This window comes from Mustela nivalis (assembly GCF_964662115.1).
Source record: "Mustela nivalis genome assembly, chromosome: 6".
In the NCBI taxonomy this organism is placed as follows: Eukaryota; Metazoa; Chordata; class Mammalia; order Carnivora; family Mustelidae; genus Mustela; species Mustela nivalis.
In genome coordinates, this window is record NC_139025.1 from 109,782,055 (window position 1) to 109,804,772 (window position 22,718).

A 22,718-nucleotide genomic window follows, 5' to 3' on the forward strand; every position below is an offset into this window, starting at 1 on the left:
GGAGACAAACCATAAGTGACTTTTTTTTTTAAATATTTTATTTATTTATTTGAGAGAGAGACAGTGAGAGAGAACATGAGCGAGGAGAAGGTCAGAGAGAGAAGCAGACTCCCCATGGAGCTGGGAGACTGATGCGGGACTCGATCCCGGGACTCCGGGATCATGACCTGAGCCGAAGGCAGTCGTCCAACCAACTGAGCCACCCAGGCGTCCCCATAAGTGACTCTTAATCTCACAAAACAAACTGAGGGTTGCTGGGGGGACGGGGTTTGGGAGAAGGGGGTGGGATTATGGACATTGGGGAGGGTATGTGCTTTGGTGAGTGCTGTGAAGTGTGTAAACCTGGTGATTCACAGACCTGTACCCCTGGGGATAAAAATATATGTTTATAAAAAATAAAAAATTAAAAAAAATAGAACACTTCTCAGCAATATTATTAAAGAACAAACTACCAAAATACATAGCCATCTCAAAAACCCAATGCTGTGTGAAAAAAGAAAACACAAAATATAATGCATGTTTACATGAACTCTAAAAAAAGCAAATTCACATATGGTGACAGAATTCACTGTTTGCTTTGATATAGAGATGCATTACCTTGCAAAGGGCACAAGGTAGCTCTTTGGAGTGATGGAAATATTCTGTCTTGGTAGTGGTGAATATTACACAAATCTAAGCATTTGTGAAAATGGTTTAAATTGTATGTTTAAAATTTAGAAAAAAGAAACATATCTTTTTCAAGGCTTACACAATATGAAAGTTTAACAAAAATAAATAATATCTTCTATTTCTCTAATCCAAAGTCACTTCCAACAAGGCCAGCTGAAGTTGTTAAGCAAGGATTATAGGAGAAAAAAAGTCTCAAAATAATCTCTTAATGTTTATAGTCACACTACATCTTCTGCTCTTTTGTATATAAACTTAACATTTCTGAGAAGTTTGCTTCACATTAATAAAATTCTGTTAACAAAAATGTGATATTTAGAAATAAGGCAAAAGCATAACTACATACCATTTTTATGTCAATTGAAATCACTAATGGCTCTAAGGATTATTAACTAAATAAGGGGATTTGCTTTTGTTTGAACTGCTACTTACTCATGATTAGGGACTAGATTTTGTAAAATTAAGCTTTAACTTTAGATTTCTCTCTCAAATTCAGGTAAGTCTGATGGTTATAGTTCCCTTACCCTGTGGGACATTAACTAGTTTGTATATGTTAGCAAATTCATTTCAACTTTTCTTTCACTGCATAACTGTCTAGTAGGTGTTTCAAATTCTCACATGAACCATCTTTATCTCTTCATGGTTCTCCCAATAATGAGTTAAGAAATCCTTGACACCTGTCTACCATAATATTTGTATAAGAAACAAGTCTTAATTTTGTAAACAATTGTACTTTGACAATTCTCAAGTTTAACACATAGTTCACTTTCAAGATCAAAGGCCCTTAGATGTTATTCTCCCCTTAGCTCTTCTCAAAAAATATGAAGGCAGGTGGTTTCAAATACCATGAAACATGAGAAAACTATTAAACCCCTGAAGCATATTTCCAAATGCAAGCATCAACTAAAGCATTTTTTTAAATTCCTGTCGCTAGTACACATGTGTGCAGTTTCCTCCCTCCCTTAAATGTATACATTTACACACACACAACTTATGGGTAGAATTTAATAGGTTGCATCAGGACAATATTCCAAATGCAACAATTAGATTTTACTCATTCTGACAATGAGGTGATTTCTCATCGTGGTTTTGATTTGCATTTCTCCAATGATGAGTGATGCTGAGCATCTTTTCACGTGTCTGTTGGCCATCTATGTCTTTAGAAAAATGTCTATTCATGTCTTCTGATCATTTTTAATTAAATGTGGTGCGGGTTTTTTGGTGTTGAGTTGTATAAGTTCTTTATATATTTTGGATATTAACCCTTTATTGGATATATCATTAAAAAATATCTTCTCTGGTTTGTAGATGGTCTTTTTGTTTTGTTGATGGTTTCCTTTGCTGTGCTTTTTATTTTGGTGCAGCATTATTTACAATAGCTAAGATATGCAAGCAACTCAAGCGTACATCCACAGGCGAATGGATAAAGAAGATATACATAGACACATACACATATACACACACATTGAGATATTACTGAGCTATAAAAAAAAAGAAATCTTACCATTTGCAACAACATCTAGAGGGTATAATGTTAAGTTAAATAGGTCAGTCAGGGAAAGATAAACTTATGATTTCACTGCTATGTGGAATTTAAGAAACAAAACAAATAAAGAAAAAAAAAAGAGATGGACAAAAAACCCACCAGACTTTTAACTACAGAGGACAAACTGGAAATTGCTAGAAGAGAGGCTGGTGAGGGAATAGGTGAAATAGGTAAAGGAAATTCAGAGTACACTTGTGATAAGCCCTAAGTAGTATATAGAATTGCTGAACCATGATATTGTATACCTGAAATTAATATAATACTATATGTTAATTATATTTAAATGTTTGAAATAAAATATTTTTAAAAAGAAAGTTGGAATGGCAATTTTAATATCATAAAATTGGACTTCAGAATAGGAGTATTTCCTGGGAAAAGGAAAAAAAATAATGATAAAGGGCTCATTTCACCAAGAATATACAAAAATGATAAATTACATGTACAAAATAATCTTCAGAATACAGTAAGCAAAATCTGATAGAATTGAAAAAATAGTTATTTCTAAAATTATGGTTGATAATGTCAATATTTTTCTCTGTAATCTATAAAACATTAGATCAAAAATCAATAAGGAATTAGAAGACTTGAAGGTTATCAACCAATTTGACCTAATTAATATTCATAGAACACTCTACCCACCATAGTAGATTAGTCATCCATTTCAAGAAAATATGAAACATCTGCCAAGAGAAATGATATTCTGGGGCATAAAACAAACAAAATACACTTGAAAGATTTTAAATAATACAAAACAGAAGAAAAGTACAAAAAATGATTTTGAAAACATATTTTATTTGGAAATTTGATAAAAAACTCTTCTAAATAAACAATGGGTTGAAGATCTTGCCAGAAAATCAGAAAAATTTTCAACTGAATTAAACTGAAAATACAATATATCAAAACCATTGGGATGCAGATAAAGCTTTCCTTAGAGGGAAATTTTTAGCATTAATGCTTATTTTAGAAAATAAGAAAGACTTCAGATCAATGACCCAAGCTTTTAAAAAAAGTAGAAAATTCACATGGAAAGGCATAGAAGCTAGTACAACAAAAACAAAATTGTAAAGAACAAAGTTAAAGGACTCTTCCTATACATTTTCAAGATTTACTGTAAATAACTAAATAATCAAGGCTATAATTTTAGCAAAAGGATAAACATGTAACTCAATGAAGCCAAGAAGTATAAAAATTAGACCCTCACATAACCAATTGATTTTCAACAAAATTGCAAAGGCAATTCAATAAAGAATCCATGATCTCTTCCACAAATAGGGTGGAAAAGTTTGATATCCATTTGAAAAACAAGACAAAACAAAACCTCAATCCATGACACAGGCCATACCAAAAAACTAAGTCAAATGAATTATAGATATATGGAAAATCTAAACTGTAAAACAATTACAATACAATGTGAGGTCTCATGTCCTAAATATTTAAAATTCAGTAAGAAGAATACAAACAATCCAGGAAAAAACTTAAAAGATTTGAGCAGATACCTTATCCAAACAGACATGGATTACAAATAAGCACATAAAAGATACTCTGCATCAGCAATCCTTAGGAAAATGTGAATTAAAATCACAATGAAACTCCACTACACATGTATTGGAATAGCAAACAAAAAACTTGACAATACCAAAAGGCTAATGAAGATGTGAAATCATTCAATAATACTTTATTGGTGGTAATCAAAAAAATGGTATGACTACTTTGGAAATGAATGTTCAATTTCTTACTTATCATCACTTTTTTTTTTTCTTTGTTTCTTTCTTTTTTTCTTTTTTTTTTAGGGAGGGAGGGAGAGAGACAATGGACAAGTGGGGAGGAAGATCAGAGAGAGAGGGAGGAAGAAGGAGACACTCTGCTGAGCAGGGAGTCTGATGAGGGGCTCGATCCCAAGACCCTGCGATCATGACCTGAGCTGAAGGCAGACGCTTAACCAACTAAGCCACCCAGGTACCCCCTCTTACTTATTACTTTAAATGTATACTTTTAACATGGCACAGTAATCTGATTCCTAGGTATTTACCAAGTAAAAAGGAAAACATGTTCACACAAAAAACCTGCATACGAATGTTCATAATAACATTATTATTCAAAGTCAGAAGAAATTGGTAACAAGTCAAATACATTATCCATAACAGCTTAAAAGTAGAAACAATTCAAATAACTTTCACCTGGTAAATGGGTAAACAAACTGGTATGGTCATACAATGAAATACTACACAGCAATAAAAAAGAACAAATGACATATAACACACACAAAAAAAAGAATCTGAAATGCATAATGTTAAATAACAAGAAACAAACTCAAAATGACATATACTATATGATTCTACTTATATGATGTATAAAAACCAATACTAGAGGGATAGAAAAGAAAGCAGTGGTTGCCAGAGTATGCTAAGGGGAAGCAGTGGTTGTAAAGAAGCACAAGTAAATTTGCGGGGGCGGGGGATGGAATTCAAAAGTCCCTTGTGATAGTGGTTTCACAACTTGTTACATTTGTCAAAACTCATAACACTATATAGTAAAAATTATGAATTTTACTGTATGGAAATTATATCTCAATAAGCCTGAATTTAAGAAAAGCTAATAAACTAAGTAATATAAAATAATGACATAAAAAAACAGAAAAGAAGGAAAAGAGAAAGAAAGGATAAGAGAAAAAATATACAAGCAAGATGGTAAACTTAAAATTAGTTATATGGGGGGCACCTGGGTGGCTCAGTGGTTTAAAGCCTCTGCCTTCGGATCAGGTCCTGATCCCAGGGTCCTAGGTTCGAGCCCCGAATTGGGCTCTCTGCTCAGCAAGCAGCCTGCTTCCCTTCCTCTCTCTCTGTCAGCCTCTCTGCCTACCTGTGATCTCTGCCTGTCAAATAAATAAATAAAATCTTTTGAAAAATTAGTTATATGAGTAATTACATTAAGTACAAATGGACTACACACTCCCAAATCAAAGGCAAAGATTTTCAGACTGGATTTTAAAAAACAAGTCAAGTATATGTTGTTATGCTTTAAATATAAGTATACAGATTGAAAGAAAAAGAATGGACATGATAGAGCATGCAAACAGTAACCTAAAAAAAAGTTTGTGTGGTTATATTAATATCAAAGTTACCTTTAAGGCAAGAAGTCTATCACAAATAAAGGGTGGCATTTCCTAAAGCTTAAAAGGGGCAATTCAACAGGAAGACAAAATAATCCTAAATTTTTATGTCTGTTTTAACATAGCTTCAGACAGTGTACCTAAGTATTAATAGAAGAATAGAACCCTAATTACAGTTTAATATACCTACTTCTGGTATATTAGACACCACAGAATGACTAGATAACAAAAATTATAAATTATATCGAAATCTGAACAAAATTAACAAATTTGATTTACTTTATATATAAATATATATTATGAAATATATATCAAATTTAACAATATATTAATATAACATATAGATTAAATTGAATTATTAATTATTTAAATTTAATTTATTTAAATGTATTGAATTTATTTGAATATTTGGATATTTAATACATTAATATTAAACATATATTAATATATAAAGAAATATATATTTCTTGACCCAGTAGTCAAGAAAGCACAATAACAATTAGATAATAAAAATTCAGCACATTAAAATTCATAGGATATAGTAAAAGCAGTGTGTGCTATTTATTATTTTTTGCCTCTCTGCTCCAAATTCCACCTATTTGCTAGCTTTTTGTAAACAGATTTTGGCCCTTTTAAATATTTTTCCTTGCTGGCGAGAACTTTGTCATTAGAGGGCACTGGAAACACACTGCAGGGGCAAACTGTTTTTGCTTCCTCATTCTGGTATGCTTGCTGGGCAAGCTTCTCCAGGAAACATTACTTTCCCCAGCACTAGGCTTCTGCAGTTCACAATGGCCAGGAGCTTCACCTGAGCCTCTGTTGGGCAGCTTTGTAGCAAAGTGTCTGCTCTGAGGTTTCCCTGGCACTTCAGAGGCTGGATTTCCAGCACAGTTTTTACCAATATGGTGCTGTAAGAACTTCTCTGCCATTCAGTGAGCTACAGCAACCTTCCACAACAAGGTCTGAATCTCAGGCCTTGAGGGGGTCTCTCTCTTGGGTGTGCTATCTTAGCTGCGGAGGTAGTGGCTGTAGAATGTTCTTTATGTTTTGCTGACCAATCCATCATTACTCCACTGGTAGCATTAATAACTCTTTATTTTTTCTTTTCTTTTTTTATTATGTTATGTTAGTCAATCATTTATTATGTTAAACTTTTTGAAATTACTGTGTGTTTTCTCTCTCCTGATTGGACCTATTGATTCATAGTGCTTACAGTAAAAATTACTTTAAATACAAATATTAGAAAAGAAAAAAATCAATTTCTAAGTTACAATCTTAAGAAATAGAAAAAGAATAGAAAATAGGAGGAAAAGAGTTAAAGTTAAAACAAAAATTGATAAAATAGAAAGCTGACATAAAATGGAGAAAAATCAGCAAAGTCAGAATTTTGTCCTTTTAGAATGCCAATAAATTTGATGAACTCTTTGCAAGATAATTATGAACAGTTTTATACAAATAAATGTGACAACCTAAGTAAAATGGAAGATTTCCTTTAAAGATTTATTTATTTATTTTAGACTGTGTGTAGGTGGGGGGACAAAGGGGGAGAAAGAATCCTCAAGCAGACACCTCATTGAGCACAGAGGTCTGTGCAATGCTTGATCTCAGGACCCTAAGATCATGACCTGAGCTGAAATCAAGAGTCAGATGCTTAACTGAGTCACCCAGGCCCCCCTGAAAGATTTTCTTTAAAAATGACGATTTATCAAATTGACACAAGAAAAATCAGAAAAAAATTTGAATAGTTGTTAAATATATTAAATCTATAATTAAAAACTTAACCCCAAAGAAAATGTCAAGCTTAAAGGTCTTTACTGGTAAATTCTTGGAATATTTAAGAAAGAAATAGTACTAATCTTCCACAACCTCTTCAAGGAATAGAGAGAGAAAATTTATTCATAACTTATTTTATGAGTCCAGCATAAACCTGATATAAAAATATAACAACAAAATTATAATATTAACAGACACACAAATAAGAGCAAACTATTAGAAAAAGAAACCCAGAGAATACATTAAAAAGATAATAAGTCATGGGGCACCTGGGTGGCTCAGTGGGTTAAAAACTCTGCTTTTGGCTCAGGTCATGATCTCAGAGTCCTGGGATTGAGCCCCACATCGGGCTCTCTGCTCAGCGGGGAGTCTGCTTCCTCCTCTCTCTCTGCCTACTTGTGATCTCCATCTGTCAAATAAATAAATAAAATCTTAAAAAAAAAAGATAATAGGTCATAACCAAATTGGTTTATTCTAGGAATAAAAAAAGGTTTGAATTTTGAAAGTTAGTCAATATAATTCACCTCATTAAGGTAATAAAAGCGAAAGTCATATAATTACCTTAACAGATGGAAAAAGGCATCTAATTAAATTAACCACTATTTCATGATAGAAACTCTCAGCAAGCTAGGAATAGAAGAAAACTTCTTTAACGTGATTACATTTATATATAAAAAGACTACTGTTAACATATTTAGTGGTGAAATGTTGTGTGCTTTCTCCCTGAGTTCAGGAACAGCTCAAGTACTTCTGTTTTTATTCTAATATTCATTTTATTACTTCACTAATCGATACCAGTTAGTACAACAAAACAAGAAAAAAGAATTAAATGGTATAAATACTGGAAAGGAGCCTGTAAAACTGTCATTCCAGGTGATATTATTGTAAATAATAGCAAAACTCAAAAGAACATATATACTATTAGAGTTAATAAATGAATTAAGCTGTCAATATATAAATATCTATTATATTTGTATTAGAAAAGATAATTAGTAAATTAAACTTTAGAAACAGTATCATTAACAATAGTTTTGAAAAACCTCAAATATCTAAGAATGAATCCAATGAAGGATGCATGATCACAAAACTGAAAACTGTAAAACTGTAAAACTGCCAGGAAAAATTAAAGATGACCTAAATAAATGGATAGCTATACCATGTTCAAGGATTTGGAGACTCAATATTGTAAAGATGTTAATTCTCCTCAAATTAATTTACTGATTCGGTGCAGGATCAATCAAGATTTCAGCAGGTTTTTCTTTGGAAATTTTTAAGGAGAATACTAAAATTTATACATAAATGCAAACAGCCTATAATAGCCAAAGAATCAGCTTGAAGAAATTGTTGGAGGATTTACATTATCAGATATCTAGATTTGGCATAAAGTGACAATATTTAAGACATTCTGTCTTAAATATTGTCATTGCTGATATTGCATCAATGACAGATAAAACAGATCAGTGGAACAAAAGAGAGTCCAGAAATAGGGCAATATATATAATAGTAAGCTGATGTACAATGAAGGCGTAACTCCAAGTTTATGGTAGTAAGATTTTTTTTTTCAATAAGTGAAGCTGCATGATTCATATGGAACAAACAGACCTTAATACTATTTTACATCATTTGCAAAAATTAATTTCAACTGGATTGTAGACCTAATATATAAGGAAATCAGTAATTTTTTAGAACAGGAGTTGGTAATTTTTTTCTGTAAATGGTCAAATGGTCAATATTTTTGGTGACTATGGGTGACAGAGTCTCTGTTGCAACTCTACAACTCTTTTGTTCTAGCCCAAAAGAATCCTTAGACAATACATAAATGAATGGAAATGGCTGTGTTCCAATAAAAAATATATTTACAAAAACCTGTGGGCAGACCACATGGGCCATCATTTGCTGCCCCTGTTCTAGAACATAACACAGAAAAATTTTATGACCTTGGGGTAGGCAGTGATTTCTTAAATAAGACTCCCCCCAAAAATATGAACCACAAAAGGTTGATAAAGTTCTTAAATTCTATTTCTGAAAAGACAGCATTGAGTCAAACAGCAATACACAGCCTAAAACAGGATATTCATGATATATAGGCATATCTATCTGTGTATGCATATATACCATATCATATATACAGCATATGTATCCAACAAATCATTCATAGCCACAATATCTAAATACCTACAAATAGATAAGAAAAAGATAAATAACTCAATGAAGATAGCTCAAAGTGAGTAATAAACCTAAAAAGATACTTCGCAGAGACTACTAAGCATGGACATGAGAATCTGAAAAGATGTACTTTATGATCAGTCATCAGGGAAATGCAAATAAAAATAAAGCCATAATAAAATATCAGTTTACACTCAGCATGGCTACAATTAAAAAGACTGACAATATGAAGTGGTGGCCAGGATATGGAGCAACTAGGCCTGGAACTTTCATATATTACCAATGAGAATATAAATTGTTACAATCACTATGAATCACTGGGGTCTACTAAAGCCTCTCTTATCACCCAGCAGTTCCAACCGAGAAAATGCATGGTATATGAGAGAAAATGCATGAACATGTCCCACGAAAGGCATGTACAAGACTATCATAACATTTCTCCTCCTAATAGCCCAAGACTAGAAATAACTCAAATGCCTATTAAGGTAGAGTGAATAAATTGTGGCAGAATAGAATACTACAAGCAGTTAAAAAGAACTGATAACATGGATAAGTATAACAGATAATACTAAACAAACAAAAAACCCCAGGCACAAAATTCTATTTCTATGAATTTCAGACAGACAAAATAATCTATGGTTGTCGGCACAATGGAGGGGCACAATGGAGCACTCTGGGGATAGTGGTTACATGAGTAATACATATAAAAATTCATTGGGCCATATACTTAAAATTTGTGCACTTTAATTTCAGTATGTCAAAACTCAAAAATAATTTTTTTAAATCATAGAAATTTCATGAATATATTTTCACTGAAAGATTCAAACAACACTGAAAGACATGAGTAAAATATTAATCCTACCTTCATGTCTTGCTCTCCCATTCTTGCTGTCTTCCCTAAAGAAAAGAGTCAAGTGAGCTTACTTCCAAATCAATTTCTATGCATTAATATGCATAAATACATGCCAATATATGGCAACATTTAAAAAATATACATTAATGCGTGACAATAATTCTATAATTTTAATTTTACCCTAAAAATACATCTTAAGCTCTTTCTAAGTCTAATGCAGATCAGCTTAAATTTTTTTTAAAGGTACACAATGTTCGTAGTATCAAGGTAACATAATAAATTCAGTAGTTTTCCAATTAGTGGAAATTTAGATTATTCCTATTTTTCACTCTTCAAAGCTATGCTGCATCAAACATTCTTAAGTTTTCTTTGTGCACACAAGTAAGTATTTCATGGTACACTATGAACAATTGACTTACTTTGGCTAAAACTGTAAAAACAAAATTGCTGAGTAAAAGAAAATTGTATAATAAAATTGTATAATAAAAAAAAATTGGTAGAATTTACCAAACTGCTTTCCAGAAAGCCTTACAAATTATATTCTGACCAAGTATACATAAAAATATACCTGATTCCCCACATCTTTTAAACACTAAATATTATCAACCTTTTAAAAGTTTTTATTTAAATTCTAGTTAGTTAATATACATTATAATATTAGTTTCAGGTATATATAAATATTATCATTTTTTAAAATTATTATCAATCTTTTAAAATTCTGCCAGTTCTAAGGATATAAAAGAAAAAAAAAAGCAATTCACTGTTACTTTAAATTATACATCTTAAGTCAGACAAAGACAATAACCAGATGATCTTACTTGCATGTCAAACCTAAAAAACAAAAAAAAAGCAAAAACAGAACCATAGATACAGAGAAAAAACTGCTGTTGCCAGAAGGGAGGGGGAAAGGGGTTGGACAAAATGAGTGAAGGGGAGGGAGAGATGCAGGTCTTCAGTTATGAAATGAGTAAGGCATGGGGATGAAAGGTACAGCAATAGGGAATATAATCAATGGTATGGTAATAACATTGTACTGTGACAGATGGTGTTTACACTTGCAGTGAGCATAGCACAAGTACAGAGATATTCAGTCACTATGTTGTACACCTGAATCTAATGTAACATTGTACGTCAACTATATTTCAATTAAAAATTATATTTCTATTCATTATTTCTATTTCTTCCCACTGAAGTGATTATTTATATCTTTCATACATGTTTCTATTAGGTTGTTTATATTTTCTTTATTGATTCTTTGGTGCTTATTACATATCATAAAATGTATTCAAAAACAGGCTGAAAATATCGTCTCCTGCTTTGTCACTTTTAACTGTTCTTTTTCTTATCACATGGTACTGGCTAGGACTCTCAAAACAGTATTGAAAAACTTTAGTGTAAAACTTCTGATCTTTTATGATTAGATATGATGCTTTGTGTATACAGATATCTTTCATTAAAATTGAGAAGTTTTTCCTACATCTGGTTTGCTAAAATCATTTCCTTCCTAATAAAAAAAATAGATGTCAAATTGTATTGAACGCTTTTTGGCTTCTCTTAAGATAATTATATCATTTTTTTCTTTGAGTATAATGATTTGTATTAATATATTCTGAATTTTGAATCAGCTTTGACTACCTTGGATAAATCCTACTTAGTTATGATTTTTCTACATTTCTATATAAATGTATTCATTTAAAAAACACATTTCTGGGTTCACTTTGCTAATACTTAGGATTTCTGTATTTGTGTTCATAAATACTACTTGTATTTCTACCGGGTTTTATTTTATAAGTTACAAGCATAACTTTTGATTTTATATTGATAGGATTGTTAAAGTTCATTATTAATAAAGCTTCTTATGGAATTGTTTCTTTTATCAACATGTATGTTCTTTAACTTGTTAAATTCACTTTGCATTAATTTTTTTTGTCTGACATTGTTATCACACTTAATCTATTTTTAATGCTTGCAGGATATATCTCTGCATGTGCTTTTATTTATAACCTTCTTTTTAGATGCAGTTCTTCTAAATAGCTTAGGGCTAGATGTGCTCTTGCTTTACCAAACTTAAGATTCTCTGTCTTTATTGAAGAAATTGATTCCATTTGTAATGTATTGTATCCACTGTCAAATGATTACTGATGGCTTGACTTTTTTCCTGCCATCTGGCTGTATGTGTGAATGTATTTTTTGTCATGCTTTTAGAACTTCCCTCTTCTCACTTCATCATGCCTTGTCTCTGATGTCTTTCTATTGCTGTCACCTAGAATAGGGTTTGGCCTGCAGGCCAAATCAGTCTTGCTGCCTGTTTTATAAATAAAGTTTTATTGGACCACAATCATGACCATTCAATTACATATTATCTGTGGCTGCTTTCAGTCTACAGCAGTAGAGTTGAGTAGTTGTAACAGAGACTTAATGAACCACAAGCAGAGAATATTTACTCTCTTGTATTTTACAGAAAAGTTTGCGAACATCTAATCTAGATTTTAATTTTATGTTACTGATTTCTAAACATACACCATATTCAGATAACTACAAGTTAAATAATTTTTCTCTTCACTGTTTCTTGAACATATTCATCTTTCTTAGATTCCTTATTTATTTTGTTAAAGTTCATCCTATAGTCTACTTTTTTAAAAAATATTTTATTTATTTATTTGACAGAGATCATAAGTAGGCAGAGAGGCAGGCCCCCCATGGAGCAGAGAGCCTGATGTGGGGCTCAATCTCAGGACCCTGGGATCATGACCTGAGCAGAAGGCAGAGGCTTTAACCCACTGAGCCACCCAGGTGACCCTATAATCTACTTTCAAGGAGATTCTGTGATACATAACTGCTAAGGCTTTTTATTTCAAAAATCTTGTTTTTTAAACTCTAAGTGTGGTTTGTGGTTTGTTTCATATTTGTGGATGTAATAAAACACTCAGTCTCTCTGAGGATAACATATATTTGTAATAATTGTAACTATCTATTTTACTTATAATAACTTTATTTTTCTTAAAATTCTAAGATAACATTTATAAAATAAATTTATACTTATCTTTTTATTTTATTTATTAGCTCTCTTTCCTCAGGTATTATTTCAGAATTTACTGAGTTTTGTGCCTCTACAAATGCAGATTACTCTTGTACTTTGTTAATAAAAATCCCTATTAGCCCTTTATTTCTGCTTAATGTGGATTGACTTTGGTGGTTATAGGAAAAGGGAACGACATACTGCTGAGCAGAATATTTTCAGAGTGAGGAGTCTCTCTCTCCCTCCTGAGATCCATTCTCCTATGCTATTCTTTGGCTCCCATGACCCCACAGCCTCACTGCTTTAATATGTGGACCAATATAAGCAAGAAAATGGAAGGTGATCAGCAGTCTAACTGCTCCACATGCAGGGTCTCAATCCTTCTGGTCACTACCTTAGCACCCCCTATTCACTGAATCTGCTCACTCTGAGCTGGGACCTTCCCTGAAATTGCTTCCATCTCCTTAGCTGTCTTAAGCTTCTGAGTATTCGAGGTTCACTTGCTCTAGTTTATTCATCCAAGTTCTGATACCACCATCTCCTAAAAATTTCTGATACACTGATGACACTTTTTGCCCCCCATCCTATTACCAATTATTTCCCTCTCCCTTCCCCCCTCCCATCTCTCAATCTTTTCTGTCTTTTCATAAGATTTGGTAAAGATTAGGTTTCCCTCAATCTCACATCTTGATTTAATCTTCATATATGGGATTCTTTAATTAACTCTTTCAAAACACCATTAAATACAATTTATTTCTGAGCAGTAACTTAAGATCGAATCATTTTTATATCAAAAGATTTTAAAAGATATTCAGAAAGAGTATCTTTGATGCAGAAAGGAAACTGAAGCCTTACTCCAATGATATATTTGAGGGTATAAAAAATGATAAAATGACTTTCACCAACTGTAGTGGAAAGGGCTATTTAGTCCAAAGTCACTTCTCTTTTTAAACATAGGTTGGGGAATCTACTTATTTAAAGAGTGTTCTTTCATGAGGAAGAGCGGCAGTGGTTGCAGAAGCGCTGTAGTCATTTAGACATTGTTTTTCCAGCTAATAACAATCTTAACATATTAAGCAGCAGCAGTAATCAGTGACATTTGTAGTCAGAAAAATTTGGCTATCAAGCTCATCCTGTTTTGGAACTTTACCCCTATCCTGCCATATGCAATCCCTTGACTGCTGAGTAGCCTGTTCCAAATACATCACAAATTAACTATAACAGTTTTAATGCTGATTTAAGGGAACTCTTCCTAGAGTAGCTAGAAAGCATAGACTCTGACCCTGCACTCCCCCCTCCTTTCTGGTTTTTGAAGTCCCTGAAAATAAGAGAAGCTGCTTTCATTTGGCTTTCTTTAGGGACCTTAAAAGGGATGAGTATGTTTGAAATTCCTATGACTACTCTGAGTTTTCCCAGCTGATTATTAACAGCTTCTATTCTTTCTCCTTTTCCAGTCCCAGAGTTGTTAGTTGCCAGAGTTTGCTATCAGATACCGCTGTATACTCCCTGAGCTTTCGGAGATAGAATTTGATGAACCTCCCTAATTTTTTTTGTTAGTTGTGGGTAAAAATTTTTTCCTTGCAATGAATGGTGTCTGTCTCACTCTTTGCTGTGCCCCAATTTCAGCCTGGAGGGGTGTGAATATTTTTTCATGCTCTGATCAAGTTATCTCCTGAAGCAGCGGGCCTCAGGGGCAGGATAGCTTTTGGTAACCACAACCTGTACTTCCTTGGATTTTAAAGTGGTGGTACATGGTTACCAGGTTACATTTGGTTTTCAGGGCTCCTATCACTGTTGGGGTCCTTGCACTCTCCCATCCCCCCTTGTCTGTCTTTATCCTCTTTAACCTCCCCAGGAAGAGGGGAAAAAAGGGAAATTTATATTATTTGGCTCTTACTGTATGCTCACTGTGTGCCTTATGCTACGTATTTTCACAAATACTTCCCATCAAACCCACCCTCAAGCATAACTGCACAAGGGAATTGTCCTTATCCCCACTTTTACCAGTTAGGAAACTGAGGCTCAGAAAGGTAATCGACTTACCTGTGACTACAAAAATGGCAAGCAGTAGGTCTGGGATGTGGATCCTAGATTCTAAGCTCTAAAACCCAGAGGATCTTCCAGAGAAGAAGCCTCAAGCCTGGCTCACCCAAGAGCATGGCTCTGAATGCAAATGAGAAACAAAAGCTGAAAGAAGAACATAACTCTTCTTGAAAGGTACAGAGATGGCCAAAGTTTAAAACTGGAGAAGATGAGGGCACCTGGGTGGCTCAGTCAGTTAAGCGTCCGACTCTTGATTTTGGCTCAAGATACGATCTCAGGGTTGTGAGATTGAGCCCTGTGTCAGGGTCCATGTGGGCATGGAGTCTGCTTAAGATTTTCTCTCTCTGTACCCCAAATTGGTAAGGAAATGTTGAAAAAGAAAAACAAAACCAGGGCATCATGTTGCCTCATTTCAAGCTTGACTACAAAGCTGTGATCACCAAGACAGCATGGTACTGGCACAAAAACAGATACATAAACAAGTAGAAAAGAGAGAGTCCAAATATGGACCCACAACTCTATGGTCAAATAATCTTCGACAAAGCAGGAAAAAATATACAGTGGAAAAAAGACAGTCTCTTCAATAAATGGTGCTGGGAAAATTGGACAGCTATGTATAAAAGAATGAAACTTGACCATTCTCTCACACCATACACAAAGATAAACTCGAAATGGATAAAAGACCTCAATGTGAGGCAGTAATCTATCAAAATCCTGGGGGAGAACATAGGCAGTAACCTCTTCCACATCAGCCACAGCAACTTCTTTCAAGATATGTCTCCAAAGGCAAAGGGAGAAAAAGCGAAAGTGAACTTCTGGGATTTCAACAATATCAAAAGCTTCTGAACAGCAAAGGAAACAGTCAACAAAACAAAGGCAACCCATGGAATGGGAGAAGATATTTGCAAATGACACTATAGACAAAGGGCTGATAGCCAAGATCTATAAGGAACTCCTCAAACTCAACACTCAAAAAACAGATAATTCCATCAAAAAATGGGCAGAAGACATGAACAGACTTCTCCAAAGAAGACATACAAATGGCTAACAGACACATGAAAAAATGTTCATCATTATTAGCCATCAGGGAGATCCAAATCAAAACCACATTGAGATACCACCTTACACCAGTTAGAATGGCTTAAGTTAATAAGACAGTAAACAACAACTGTTAGAGAGGTTGTGAAAAAAGATAAGCCCTCTTACACTGTTGGTGGGAATGCAAGTTGGTGCAGCCACTTTGGAAAACAGTGTGGAGATTCCTCAAGAAAGTAAAAATAGAGCTACCCTATGATCCTCCAATTGCGCTACTGGGTATTTACCACAAAGATACAGATATAGTGAGCAGAAGGGCCATCTGTACCCCAAAGTTCATAGCAGCAATAGCCACAGTTGCCAAACTGTGGAAAGAGCCAAGATGTCTTTCAATAGACGAATGGATAAAGAAGATATGGTCCATATATACAATGGAGTATTATGTCTCCATCAGAAAGGATGAATACCCAACTTTTTTATCAACATGGACGGAACTGGAGGAGATTATGCTGAGTGAAATAAGTCAAGCACAGAGAGTCAATTATCATATGGCTTCACTTACTTGTGGAGCATAAGGAATAACAAGGAGGACATGGGGAGAAGGAGAGGAGAAGTAAGTTGGGAGAAATTGGAGGGGGAGACGAACCACGAGAGACTGTGGACTCTGAGAAACAAACAGGGTTTTGGAGGGGAGAGAAGTGGGGAATTGGGTGAGCCTGATGGTGGGTATTGCACCATGCATGTATTGCATGGAGCACTGGGTGTGGTGCATAACAACAAATCTTAGAACACTGAAAAAATAAAATTAAATTAAAAAAAATATTCTCTCCCTTTCTCTCCTTCCCCACCCCTCTCTCTCTTCCTTTCTAACAAAACGAAACAAAACAACACACACACATACATACAACAAAACAAACAAGCAAAAACAGTGAAGAATGGAAGGTCCAGAAGTCAGACTGAACAGACAAAATTGGCCAGTTTGGAAATTTTTGTAGAGTCATGGAGACATAAATTTTCAGTATGGGTTAATTAAGTTCTCAATTCCTGCACTATTTTGGATAAGCCAGTAAGGTTGTTGCTTTTTTTTTTTTAATTAATTAATTAATTAGAGAGAGAGAGTGAGAGAGAGCATGAGAGGGGGAGATGGTCAGAGGGAGAAGCAGACTCCCCGCAGAGCTGGCAGCCCGATGCAGGACTCAATTTCCGAACTTAGGGATCATGAACTGAACTGAAGGCAGTGATTTAACCAACTGAGCCACCCAGACACCCAGCCAGTAAGTTTTGTTATTGGCCCATTCTTCCTTTTTTCTCTCATTGGCCTAAATAAAAGGAACTCTCTCCAATTCAATAACTGAATTCAATAAACATATACTGTTTGGCTACTTTATGGTAGGGACTATGTTGTCCCTATATGTTGAAGATAGAGGGAAAAATGAAAACATACGTCCTGCCCTCATATAGTTCCTAGTACTGAGAGCCAGGGTTGGGGAGGGCAGACACAAGTAAACCTACAATTAACTTATAACGTGATCATATCTCTGACATAAGGCTATGCAAGTTTCTATAGGACCACAGAGAAAAGAGCCAACTCAACCAGGTTGGGGGTGGGCTGAGGAATGGATAAGGCAAGACTTCCAAGAGGATACAATTTTTGACATATGACTGAGCCCTTCAGATGATCAGGACCATACTGTATGTGTAAAACACTTCTGGAGAAAGAGGGATTCACACCAAAGTAAGAGAGCAATGGGGACCTTTTCCTGGGGGGTCTGAGAAGATAAATCAGTTGCTAGAACTATTCTGGAACCTAAAAGAACTTTTAGTTCCCTAGCTCTCTTTAAGTTTCCATAAGGTCACTTGTATATCTGTTCCTAGGTTTCTGGGTGGTTATTCTGTCCCAAGGCCAGGACAATAATCTGTTGTTCCTCATTTGTGGCTTCTTACCCTGGAGCTCAATGAGGAAATCTACTCTGTTCCCCTCAACCCCTAGGCCTATTGCTCCTACTATTACTAAGCAACTATCACATCTTCTGGAAGCCTTTTCAGCCTGTCTACTCACAATTTCAGCTTACTTATTGCCTCTGCTTGTTGCTATGGTCTAATGGTTTTTGAGGTCTGCCTTCTCACGTGTGTCTTTTAGCTACTGCTTTTATTGCCACTGCCTACCCTCTATCATATTAGTATTCTCCAAGAAAGGAACCAGTTTGTTAATAATTACTAACCTCTTCCTTAGGCAAAGCTCTCATAGTTGGTTAACTCATAGGTCACTGTCTAGCCAGGGGATTAGTTGCCTTCATGTTGGAGCTGAGCCCTATTTCAACCAGGGGCCCAGGGTTACAAGTGACAAAGATGTTGGTCTACAACAATAGAGCCATTTACAAGGCAGACATAGAAGGTAGCTAAGGATATAGTAGACAACCTAAAGCTCGGCTTACTGAGGAGAATGATGCTACAGATACATGTGAGCCACTATAAAAGGAAAAGCAAAAAACATACTGACATCAACCATAATAGTCCCTTGGCTAACTTCAGGTAACAGTAAGGGGGGAAGAAAATAGAAAGTTTCTGGGAATAAGCATTTACAAGAAATAACACAGAAAATAAGTACATCCAAGGAAAGGAGACAAGTTGACCTACCTGACAGGAAATGGTCTTTTCTGAGGTGCTTAAGAAGATTATCAAAAGACTTCTTTCTTCCCTCAAATACACGAGGTGGGAAGTGATGTCACGAAGATGATGACATAGGTTGTTCCTGACTTTTGCTCTCCCTCCAAGAATAACAAGAACTGGACACCATTGAGAGAATCCTAGAACAAAGGGTAAGATTGAAGCACTCCACTGTACCTCAGAGACCAAGACAGACTGCATTAGAAGGGTAACAGAACACTGACCACATGCCCCTCCCCCAGGCCAGTGCAGCACCTTGCAGAGAGGTCTCCCCTGAGCCTCTGGTTCCTCCAGTGGGAAAGGAGAACTCAGAGGGAACAACCACTGCCCCCAGTACTGTGGGTAACTTTTCAGGAGCCCCTACTCTGATCCCACGTCATGGAGACTAGAGGACAATCTGCGGAGGATAAACACTGGGAATGTGTGATAGAGAAGGGGAGAACAGCCGGTGACAACCAGCACAGAAATCTTGGCAGACCAGTGACCAGAAGTAATCTCAATCAGTGACTCTGCTCATCCACAGAAGCAAGTAGAAGGGACACTCTGCCAGGAAACTCAGAAGGGTGCAGATCTGCCGGATTCTGATCCTCAAAAGAAGTTTTTTCAATGCTAAGCCCAATTTGCCCACACCCAAACAAGTTGGTGAATCACAACTCCACCCACTATAGAGAATGCCTTCCAGCCCCATCTAACCAGAGGGGTTGGCAACAACTGGAACCGTGTGGCCCAGCAGCACTCAAACTAAGGGGCAGGTAAGCACAACTGATCATCCACAGAGCAACCCAATACCCAGCATGGAGAATTCTGGTGCTGTGAACAGATAGGGGGATCAATTCACAGCCAAGGCTCAGGGGAGCTCCCAGCCCCTCCCAACTGGAGAGACTTTGGGAAATTGAGCAGTCTCTCCCCCTCTAGCCCAAGCAAGGATCTGAATCACAGTATCACCTGCTCTGCTGAGTGTCTTCTGACCAGAAGGGCTGGCAAAAACACCTGGAAGCTGTGTGGCCCAATAGCACTTGTGCTGAGAGGCAGGTGAGCAGAGCTGATAGTTTACATAACAAACAATGGCCCTGCTCAGTCAGGGAACTTGGGGTGCGGGTTGGCTTAAGTTAAGACAACAAAGACCTTTACTGGCATTAGAGCTGCTTCTGCTATGCCCAGGCAGGGAATCAAATTCATAGCCCTGCTCATCACTGACTATAACCTTTGGCCTGTCTGAACAGGGAACCCAAACAGAGCACATGGAATGCTGCATAGCCCATTGAACAACCTATACATAGTAGCACTAGAACAGATAGCACAACCCACGGCTTCCCTAAATGTTGAGCAAAAGCAGTGGCCTCACCCAACCGGTGAATTCAGTGAACACTGATTTGGGTCCCCAAACAATGTGCTGTACAAGCCCTGGGTTCTATCCTGCTGTCCTGACAAGGCAAGAAAGGTCATTTATAGTCCCATCCATTACTGAATATAGTACCCAGTCCTGACCATTTAGTAAGCCTGATTAGAAAGTCCAGGCAAATGCAGAGCTCATCCTATAGACTTACTTGGTTAGGGAGTCAAGCCAGTAGTCCTATCCAACAGTTCTCATCCAGTGATGCACCCCCTCATTCCTGTCCTCAGACTTCAAATAGTTGCCTTACCCTCGAATAGACCATAATAGCAGACCCCACCTGCCAAAGGATAATACCAGCAGACACACCCAGACACCCAAACTGAACTGATTGGTGAAGAACTATCTCTGCCAAAGCAAACCTGTAAAGTCTGGAAGAGGAGTCAGATTACGCAAATGCACAGATGCCAACATAAGGAATCAAGGATTATGAAAAGCCAGATAAATATGACACCAACAAAGGAAATTAATAAAGCTCCAATAACTGACCCTAAAGAAATGGAGATCCATGAACTGGCACACAAAAAATTCAGAATAATTTTCTAAGGGAAGTTTAGTGACCTATGAGAAAACAGAGACAATTAAATGAAATTAGGAAAACAATGCATGAACAAAATAAGAAGTTTGACAAGGAAACAGCAACCATCATCAAAAAAATAAAGAGAAATCCTAGAGTTAAAAAATACAATAACTGAGGGGTGCCTGGGTGACTCAGTGGGTTAAGCTTCTTCCTTCAGCTCAAGTCGTGATCTCAGGGTCCTGCGATCAAGCCCCGCATCTGGCTCCCTACTCAGAGGGGAGCCTGCTTCCTCCACCTCTCTTTGCCTGTCTCTCTGCCTACTTGTGATCTCTGTCTGTCAAATAAATAAATAAAATCTTAAAAAAAAAAAAAAAAAAAAAAAAAAAAAAACCAAAGAGGGTTCCATAAGTCTTTGAATGGATTTTTCAACAGAAATTTTCCAGGCCAGGAGAGACCAGGATAACATATTCAAAATATTGAAAAAAACACCCGTGTCAACCAGGATTCTATACCTGGCAAAGCTGACCTTCAGAAACAGAGGAAGGATAAAGACTTTCTCAAACAAATGAAAATTGAGGGAGTTCATGGTCACCAGACTTGCCTTACAAGAAGTGTTAAATGGGAGTTCTTTGAGTGGGGGCAAATGAACACACACTAACATCATAAAAACATAAAAAGTTAGTGTAAATCTCACTAATAATGGTAAATCATACTTAGATTCTGCAATATAGTAATAATGGTATATAATCCACTTATAATTCTATTGATTAAAAGTATTATATTTTAGTAAATATAACCATAGCTATAATAATCTGTTCTTAGCTATACAATCTATAAAACATATAAACCGTAACAGCAATAACTGAAAATATGAGGAAGAGCAGAAGTAAAAGTATAAAGTTTACAAATTCAATCAAAGTTGTTATTTGCTTAAGATAGAATGTTATAAGTTTAAGATATTTTTTTTTTTTTTTTTTTTTTAGATTTTATTTATTTATTTGACAGAGAGAAATCACAAGTAGGCAGAGAGGCAGACAGAGAGAGAGAGAGGAGGAAGCAGGCTCCCTGCTGAGCAGAGAGCCCGATGCGGGACTCGATCCCAGGACCCTGAGATCATGACCTGAGCCGAAGGCAGCGGCTTAACCACTGAGCCACCCAGGCGCCCCATAAGTTTAAGATATTTAATGCAAGACTATGGTCTTGCATTGGTTTTTATAAAAAAATAATAAAGAAGTCAAAGCATACTAATACCAAAAAACATCAAAACAAATAAAAAAGACAGCAGGATAGGAAACAAAGAATAATACATCTACAAAACAACCAGAAAACATCAAAATGGCAATAGGAAGTCCTTACCTACCAACAATTACTTTAAACATAAATGAATTAATTCTACAATTAAAATACAGAGAATGACTGATGGATTAAGAAAACAAGATCCAAAATTATTTGGCCTATGAGACTCACCACAGCCTTACAGACATACATAGACAGAAAGATGGGATAGAAGAAGACTTTTCAAGCAAATGGTAATAAAAAAAAGCAGGGGGAGCTATGCTTGTATCAGACAAAATAGAGCTTAAACTAAAATAGTAAGATAAAGAAGGTCAATACATCCAGAAGTTATGACAGTTATAAATATTTATGTGCCTAACATTGGAGGACTTAAATACATAAAGCAAAAACTAACCAAGCTAAAAAAAAAAAAAAAGGAAGGGTCACCTGGGTGGCTCAGTGGGTTAAAGCCTCTGCCTTTGGCTCAGGCCATGATCTCAGGGTCATGGGATCCAGCCCCGCATCAGGCTCTCTGCTCAGCAGGGAGCCTGCGCCCACACCCTCCCACCCCCCCCACACCCCGCTCTGTCTGCCTCTCTGCCTACTTGTGATCTCCCTCTCTCTGTCAAATAGATAAATAAAATCTTAAAAAA

General features: G+C 35.8%; 1 long non-coding RNA gene across 3 annotated transcripts in view; it reads right to left on the bottom strand.

Annotated features, from left to right (window-relative positions):
- Window positions 1-5,727: 5,727 nt before the first annotated feature.
- The window catches only part of LOC309866271, a 29,350-nt gene continuing 12,359 nt past the window's right edge, over window positions 5,728-22,718 (bottom strand). Inside the window, exons 3-6 of one of the 3 annotated variants that reach the window (XR_014312536.1) lie at window positions 20,760-20,831; window positions 18,848-19,017; window positions 10,123-10,157; window positions 5,728-7,503 (exon numbers count right to left, since the gene is read on the bottom strand). This is a non-coding gene — a long non-coding RNA (uncharacterized lncRNA). The remainder of the gene's footprint in view (window positions 7,504-10,122; window positions 10,158-18,847; window positions 19,018-20,759; window positions 20,832-22,718) is intronic. The other 2 variants (XR_014312535.1, XR_014312534.1) reach the window with 2 other exon arrangements.